The following is a 9,236-nucleotide window of genomic DNA, read 5'->3' as shown; positions in this document are numbered from 1 at the left end:
CTCTCATATACTACCCTCTTGCTAGTTGGTGTTTGTAAGCCATTAGAGGAGTGACACTTGTGACTCTAAGCATCAAAGACAAGAAGAATCAAGCAAGCAAACAAGAGGTAATATTCTAGATCTGATTTGTTTCTTATAATTTCGAATTATACCATTAGATCTAGGGTTTATAAGTCTTGGATGATTGCATGTACAATTAGTGAAACCTAGATCCAAGCATTAGGGTTTGCATGTGCACATAGGAAAGTTCTTATGGCTCAAACCCATCAGTGGTATCAGAGCCTTGATTGGTTTCTATTGTAATGATGCCTTGTATGATCATTCTTGCTTTAAAATCGAATTTTGTGCTCTCTGTCTGATGAACTCGACGAGTTCCTCTGGGAACTCGACGAGTTGGATGAACTCGACGAGTTCCTGAGTGAACTCGACGAGTTTTGCTGTCAGACAGATAGATTTTTGGGATTTCTTGCTGTTTTGCTTAAGGATAATTACCTAAATCGTTTTTGACTAATAAAATCCAAATTTTATTACTGTTTTATGATTATCCTTACCAAATCAAAAGATAATTACCAATTGTTTGAATAATAAATTCCTTATTTGATAATATTTGATTATTTGAATAAATTGTTGAATTATCTTGTAAATAAATTGAATAGGTCAAATTTAGATAATCATTAAATTAATTGTTTAATTTAAATGATTTTCTATTTGATCCTTTATGTTTTGAAAAGTTCAAAAAATTGTCCTCAAGTTTTGAAATTTAAATTTTGTGCTTAAAAGTTTAATTATTTAAATTTCAAACCCTAGAATTTTACAAGTTTAAAATTGAACCTTATACATTATAATATTTAATATTAATATGTATATGTATAACTTAAAATGCTAGTCTTACCGTTAGTAGGCCTCATTCACGAAGCCAATCTATAAGGGGGGTATACGGTTATGGCCTATAAAATGGCCGTTTAATGGGTGTCCACTCTCACCCACCGCTTCCTTGATTGGTGGAGGGTCGTTAGCCGAACGGGTAGGATAGGGCAACCACTTTCTCATTAATAAGTATAATGAATTATAAAAGTAACTAAATGTTTTTACAACAATTCCCAATCTTAGTTACTTTAGGAAAAGTGAATTGGTGCAATTCCATGAAATTACACTTTGCACCCTTGCTAAGACGTTAGTGGAGCGCGTGTGGTTAACCGACACACTAATTGGACTCTAAGCATAGGTGGCAAAGGGTAACTCATTGTTTGTCATAGTTCGATGGAGCGTGTGTGGCTAACCGGCACATTGAATAGGTGACTGTAACAATAAGGGCACCATGTACATTTGCATGGTTATTCACACCCGCTTTGTGATCCTCGACATCCCAGTCACAAACTAGAGGGGCACATCGAGATTTAAACATGCCATTGAAAAGTTCAATGAATCTCAAAAGATCTAGGAGTTTTTCAATACATTTAAAACTTAATCTCTTTTTCGTTTTTCATGGTGGAGAATTAGTGAATCGACATTCACTTACCTTCAAATTATTTGCTTGTTAGATTACATCATCCCTTTTCTAATTTGTGAATAATGTTGTTGGTTCCTAGCCCTAATTTCTCATTTGGGTGTTTAATTGGGGAATTCATTTCTAATCAAACTTTGTTCTTTTTCCTTTTCAGATGTCAAACGTCAACAACAACGCTTCTGGTTCAAACTCCTCTGGCTCATTCTCACTCATGAACTTGTGTGGGAGAGTGATATTTGATGGGTCCAATTTCAATGATTGGATCCACAACATTCGCATGGTCACTCACTACAAGGACAAAGAGTATGTCCTCGATAAGAAGCTGAAGGAGATTGACATCAACACTGCCTCTGCTGAAGAGATCGCGGCCTTTGAGGCCCACGAGCGTGATGCCACGAAAGTCCATTGCATCATACTAGCGACTATGACTGCAGAACTCCAGAAGTCCTATGAGGACATGTACCCCTACGAGATGCACCAAGATCTGCTGGACAGGTACCACCAGAGCGCTAGGCAAGAAAGGTACGAGATCATCACTTCGATGATCACTACCAAAATGGGTAATGGAGAGTCCCTTACCGCTCATCTGCAAAAGATGCAGAGATATGTCGATCGCCTGCTAAAGTTGAATGTGAACTTTGATGAAGAGCTGGTAATTGATATTATCCTTCACTCCTTGCCTCCCTGCTATAGCCAGTTCCGCATGACCTACCACATGAACAAGGAGGAGGTCTCTTTGAGCAAGCTTCAGGGCTTGTTGAGGACTGCTGAGAGCAACCTCAAGGACAAATCTGTTGCATCAACTCCAACTCCCGCTGCTGCCCCTGTCTTGGCAATAGGACAAGGGAAGGGTAAGAAGAGGAAGGCTCCCTCAAAGAGCCACCACAAGGGAAAGTCCCAAGATGGTACCTCTTTTAGTGGAACCAAAGTTGGTTCTGCTAAACCCAACTCTAACCCTAAAGAGGCAGAGTGCCACTACTGCCACAAGATAGGGCATTGGAAGAGAAGCTACCCAGAATATATGCAGGCCATCAAGGATGGGAAGATCAAGCCATCTTTCGCAGGTTTTTACACAATTAAATCTAATGGTTTATCACATGCTACTTCTTGGGTTCTTGATACAGGATGTGGTTTTCATATATGTTCTGATTTGCAGGGACTAAGAAGAAATGGGGATGTGGAGCATGGGAGGATGAATCTGATCATGAGAAACAGAAGATCGTCGCCTGTCACCAAGATTGGAGTTTATTCCTTAGTGCTTAGTAATGGATTAGATTTAGATTTAAACAATTGTTGCTATTCGCCAGATATGGCAAGAAACATCATTTCATTTCATGGTTTATATAGACAAGGTTTTAGATATTCATTTGATAATGAAAAGGGTTCTATTTATTCTTATCTTAATAATGTTTTATATTTTGAAGCATTGCCTTGTAATGGAATATATGAAACTGTGATGGTTGTAGATAACTTAGGAAATGATGTGTTGTGTGTCGATTCTTCCAATAGTATGGATAAAGCATGCTTGTGGCATTGTCGTCTTGGACATGTCAACAAGAAACGCATAGCCCAACTCCAAAATGATGGAGTGTTGGAGTCTTTCGACCTTAGGGACGATGACGTGTGCGAGTCTTGTTTACTTGGAAAGATGACCAAGTCACCCTTCACTGGCACTTGTGCGAGGGGTGAGGGTTTATTGGATCTCATACATACAGATGTATGTGGATCATTTAGATCCACCACAAGGGATGCGAACCGCTTCTATGTGACTTTCACAGACGATTATAGTAGATATGGGTATATCTACTTAATCAAACACAAGTCAGAAACCTTTGAAAAATTCAAAGAGTTTAAACAAGAAGTGGAGAATCAGTTGGGCAGGAAAATCAAGATGATTCGATCTGATCGAGGTGGAGAGTACCTAAGTCTTGAATTCCACGACTACCTCAAGGAATGCAGAATAGTTTCGCAAATGACGCCACCTAGGACACCGCAGTTGAATGGTGTAGCTGAGAGGCGTAATCGAACCTTGCTAGACATGGTTCGTTCCATGATGAGTCATGCTTCATTACCTATCTCATTCTGGGGGTATGCCTTAGAGACTGCCGCCCATATCCTTAACTTAGTCCCTACGAAGAAGGTTGCCAAAACACCTCACGAAATGTGGACAGGGAAGGCTCCCTCATTGGCACATGTCAAGGTTTGGGGTTGCGAGGCTTTCATAAAACGAGAGACTCATGACAAGCTCGAACCTCGTAGTGAGCGATGTATTTTCATCGGCTACCCACAGAAATCCTTTGGATATCTCTTCTACAGACCGAGTGACAATGTTGTCTTCATTGCGAGGAGAGGGGTTTTCCGAGAGCGAGAACTCATAAGCCAAGGAGACAGTGGGAGGCAAATCGGTCTTGAAGAGCTTCAAGAGTCGAGCGATGAAGGAACTTCTAACACTGGCGCTCAACCTGAGGAGGAAACTCCGGTTGAACCGATTGGTGAGTCCTTACCTCTTAGACGTTCCGAAAGGGTTAGTGTTCCACCCCAGTTTTATGGTTTTCATATTACTACAGAAGGGGATACGTTCATTAGTGATAGTACACTAGTGAATCTGGACGAACCTAACAGCTATAAGGAAGCCATGGCACGCCCGGAGTCTGCGAAATGGAAAGAGGCTATGGACAGCGAGATTCAGTCTATGTATGACAACCAAGTTTGGAATTTGGTTGACAATGTACCAGGTCGTAAGACGGTCGGGTGCAAATGGATCTTCAAGAAGAAGACCGACATGGATGGAAATGTGCACACTTATAAGGCGCGATTGGTTGCGAAGGGTTTCACTCAAACTCCTGGAGTTGACTACGATGAAACCTTCTCACCAGTTGCGAAGATAAAGTCTATCAGGGTGATGCTGGCCATTGCTGCATTTCATGGCTATGAAATATGGCAAATGGATGTCAAAAACGCTTTCCATAATGGGAAGTTGGCTGAGGATGTTTACATGGCTCAGCCAGAGGGTTTTGTCAATGCGAAGCATCCCAATAGAGTGTGTAAGCTTGAGAAGTCCATTTATGGACTTAAGCAAGCGTCTCGCAGATGGAATCTTTGTTTTGATGAGAAGGTAAAAGAGTTTGGTTTTTTGCGAAGCAAAAATGAATCATGTGTATATGTCAAAGCCAATGGGAGTGTAGTAAGCTTCCTCGTATTGTATGTCGACGACATACTACTCATAAGAAACGACATTCCGACACTTCAGGAAGTTAAGTCCTGGGTCGGGAAATGTTTCGCTATGAAGGACCTCGGAGAGGCTGCCTATATTCTGGGTAGGGGTGAGCATGGTGCGGTTTGGTGCGGTTTTAGGGCCAAACCGAACCGCAAACCGCAAGGTGCGGTTTTTGAATTCTAGAAACCGTTGGGTGCGGTTTTTCAATGGTTCGGTTTTGTGGTTTTTGAGTGCGGTTTCGGTTTGTACCGGTTCGGTGTCGGTTTTAAACCGATTCAAACATATGGTGCGGTTTTTTATGTTCACCGGTACAATTTTTTTTAACCGTGGTGTTCATGTGAAGATTTATGATTGCATGACATGCTATCATTTCGTTTCCTCACATTTAGAAGCTGTAATTTTGAGTTGTTTATGTTGTTTACTTGATCACTTCATTTGCAACCCATATTCCCAAACTCATTTTTTTATTCAATTTGTGCTTAGAGGTTACAAGCTTGCAACTTGTAGCCCACATAGTGTTTACAGTTTACACATAATCATTAAGTCACAAACATAAAATTACAAACTCACATATTAAACCTAATATCTAATTACTAATTACCGTCAAGTTCAATATATAATATATGTATAAATTAGAATTTATTAGTTTTTTAAATAATGTGTATAATTGTATAATATAAATTAGTGATTTATTTTATTATTAATAAGCTTGCGGTGCGGTGCGGTTCGGTTTTGGTGGTCCGGTTTTTAGATAAAAACCGCACCGCACCAATAAATTCGGTTTTTCAAAAAAATAAAATCCGCACCATCGGTTTTTGCGTGGGTTTCGGTTTTTCGATTGCGGTTTATTGCGGTTTTTCTTTTATCGGTTCGGTTTTTGCTCACCCCTAATTATAGGAATAAGGATAGTGAGAAACAGAAGTAAGAGACTAATAGGACTTAGTCAGAATACTTACTTGGACAAGGTACTAAAACGTTTTAGTACGGAGAATTCAAAGAAAGGGGAGTTACCAATCCAAAGTAATGCCAAGTTGAGTAAGACTCAAAGTCCGAGTACTGAAGTCGAGATAGCAGAGATGAGCCGAGTACCTTACGCTTCTGCAGTTGGCTCGATCATGTATGCTATGACTTGTACTCGCCCTGATGTGGCCTTCGCTTTGAGCATGGTCAGCAGATATCAAGGGAACCCTGGAAAAGCGCATTGGACCGCAGTCAAGAACATTCTTAAGTACCTTTGGAGGACCAAGGAATGGTTTCTAGTCCTCGGTGGGAGTGATGACTTAAAAGTGCGAGGGTACAGTGACGCCAGTTTTTAGATCGACAGGGACAACTACCATTCGCAGTCGGGCTGGGTCTTTACCCTTAATGGAGGAGCAGTGACTTGGAAAAGTTCCAAACAAGAGACCGTAGCTGATTCAACGTGCGAATCAGAGTATATAGCGGCGAGCGAAGTGTCAAAGGAGGCGATATGGTTGAAGAACTTCATCGGAGATCTTGGAGTTGTGTCAGCCATACAAGAGCCTATGGAAATTTTCTGTGATAATGAAGGAGCGGTTGCCTTGACCAAGGAACCGAGGGATCATGGTAGATCTCGACATATCGACATAAAATATCATTTTATTCGACATCGAGTGGAAGAAGGACTCCTCGTAGTGAAGAGGGTATCGTCAGAGGATAACCCAGCAGATCCGCTTACGAAGGGACTGAGCAGGGTTAAGCACTTGCAGCACGCTAGGAGCATCGGGCTGAAGGACGATATTAGTTTAGATTAGATAGTTTAGAAACGTGTAATAGATAAATTGTAATTAACATTCGATGATTAAATAAAAGAGTATTATTTATTAGTAATGTTGTTGTCTTATGTTAATCATTTACCTATTGTGTCATTTTGCATGTTTTGACTTCCTGAATAACAAGATTATTCAAACCGTCCACAGTCGTTCATATGTTGGAAGTAGATATGAATGAAGACTGTCATGAATTGGTGTGTAGATTGTCTAAAGTGTATTAGACATAGCAAAAGTTTGCTACAACGTTCATGAGTGCTTATGAACTTGATTTGAGCATTGGAATAAACCCACGCTTGCTGGAATCACTTCATGGAATTTATCACGAGTGATCGCAAGACGATAATATCATATGGTCTTAAAACCTAGATATATGGTTTATTGTTTGCTAATTGGTTGTGCATTGATAATGCGTAAACGCATCAGTAACTTGATGTTATAAAACGCATTGTTGTGCATGATTTGATTAGTGGATAGTAAATGCATAAAAGTCGAAGTTTATCTGTTCTTTTTATCCTAAGAGGGTAAAAGCGATATCAGGGCCCCTCGATGATTTGATTTGACTTATGTGACGGGCCCGAACAGGACTGTATTGATGTGTTCAATTAAGTTCTATGTCAAATAAATCTGAGATCGAGAAACTAACTGCTGGACAATAAGTATGACTATGTTCCATGTAATTGTCCGCACGATATCTAGAACAGAGGATTATACGATCCCTTATCTAAAGGACAGGTTACTGATAAGATCAGAGTTCGACAACGTCTTTGAGAGCTACGATTGCTAATCGGTTTGTGCTTGCATTTGTAGTTACTAGACTTATCCAAGTGGGAGACTGTTGGATTAGTGCCTAAGCCCGTAACTATATTTGGTAAGTACTTGACCCGGTTGTGCATGCTCCTTTTGGGTTGCCTTCACCATAGCAACTTGACAGGGTGATTTATGGAGAGAGAGAAGATATTATGATTTATTAATATATTATGAGAATAATATATTAAAGGAATAATCATATTATTTAATTAATATTAGTCATAAATTAATTAAGAATTAATTTGGTGACTAAAAGAGATTAATTGAATAAAGGGGACTTAAACTATCAAATGTGTGATAGTTGTATTTTGGGCTGGGAAACCTAATGGTTTAAAGGGGTGAACGAAATTATGATGGGAGCCCATGATATTTTTGTCCATGGCCTGGATTCTAGAAGATTCCATGGGCTGCTTAGGGAGTTAGGGTTTAAGTTGTCAATTAGGGTTTTGACTGAAACCCTAGCTGCTCACAGTATAAATAGAACCCCTAGGCTATAGAAATCGGCCACTGCTTCTTGATTAGAGCCGATTTTGTGTGCCTCCCCCCTCTCTCATATACTACCCTCTTGCTAGTTGGTGTTTGTAAGCCATTAGAGGAGTGACACTTATGACTCTAAGCATCAAAGACAAGAAGAATCAAGCAAGCAAACAAGAGGTAATATTCCAGATCTGATTTGTTTCTTATAATTTCGAATTATACCATTAGATCTAGGGTTTATAAGTCTTGGATGATTGCATGTACAATTAGTGAAACCTAGATTCAAGCATTAGGGTTTGCATGTGCACATAGGAAAGTTCTTATGGCTCAAACCCATCAGTTGTAACACCCCGTTTTGAAAAGCACTTTGTGGCGGTCTCAGAGGCCCAGGGTATAAGTAATTCGTTCTTTTAGGGTCCCAGGAATTATTCAGAAGGTTTAAGGCTTGGGTGTGTGGCCAGGAGCGTAGGGCTTCTCGCCACCTTTTCGTGGATATAAAGTTCGTCGGAAACGGACTTAGAATGAAGAAGTTATAGCACTTTAAAGAATTTGGCATAAATGGTCCCTAATGGAAATGTTTGGCAAGAAAGTCCCATGCATGCAAGGGAAGCATGCACGTGTCCGGTTGGGTACGCCCGGCGTAAGATGGTGTACGCCCAGCGTAGTGGAGTAAATGATCGCGGGTATGGGGAGGAGTACGCCCAACGTACTCTCAGAGACCCTAAACCCTAATTTTTGGGGCTAACCACTATATAAAGAACATTATGGCTCAAACCCTAGCCACCTTATCAGCCACCCCAACCTTAGAGAACTCTAAAACGTCTCATCCTTCCATCTTTGGGTGATTTTGACTTCAAGAAGCTCATTTTGGGTGGTGTAAGCTTGGAAGAGGAAAAGAAGAAGTTGGCAAGGAAGAACTTGGGAAGTTGGAGCTCATAGATCTGGAATAGCATCATCATTTGGAACTCTTTGGAGGTATAAAGTTTATAACTTTACCTAAGAATACTTAGATCTAGTGTAGTTTGGTTTTGGAGTCATTTTGGTCCCAAGTATTGACCTTTATGATGAAATCTCGTTTTTGAGCTTAGGGTTGCCACCCTCAGAGCTAAAAGGGTCCCATAAGCAGTAAAGTCTCCATCTTGAATGTCTTAATGGGTTCATGCATGATATCTAGCCCTCTTCATGGAAGTAATGCATCATTTTTGGAGTTTGGACTTGTTTGGGCCAAGTAAAGTCACCAAGTCAGTGACTTTATGGATTACGATGTGGAAAAGAATCAGGACCTGTGATTATAGCTTCTGAAGTGGAGTATTAAGCCCTTAATGGGAAAAGGACTTAACAGGGGATTTACGCTGAGCGTACGTGTAGGTACGCCCAGGGTACGCACCTTCTAGCCTGTACGCTTAGCGTACGTAGATGTACGCCCCGCGTAATCTGT

Source organism: Lactuca virosa, chromosome 2, assembly GCF_052849685.1.
Source record: "Lactuca virosa cultivar CGN04683 chromosome 2, Lactuca_virosa_CGN04683_v6, whole genome shotgun sequence".
Lineage (NCBI taxonomy): Eukaryota > Viridiplantae > Streptophyta > Magnoliopsida > Asterales > Asteraceae > Lactuca > Lactuca virosa.
This window is presented reverse-complemented; position numbering follows the sequence as displayed.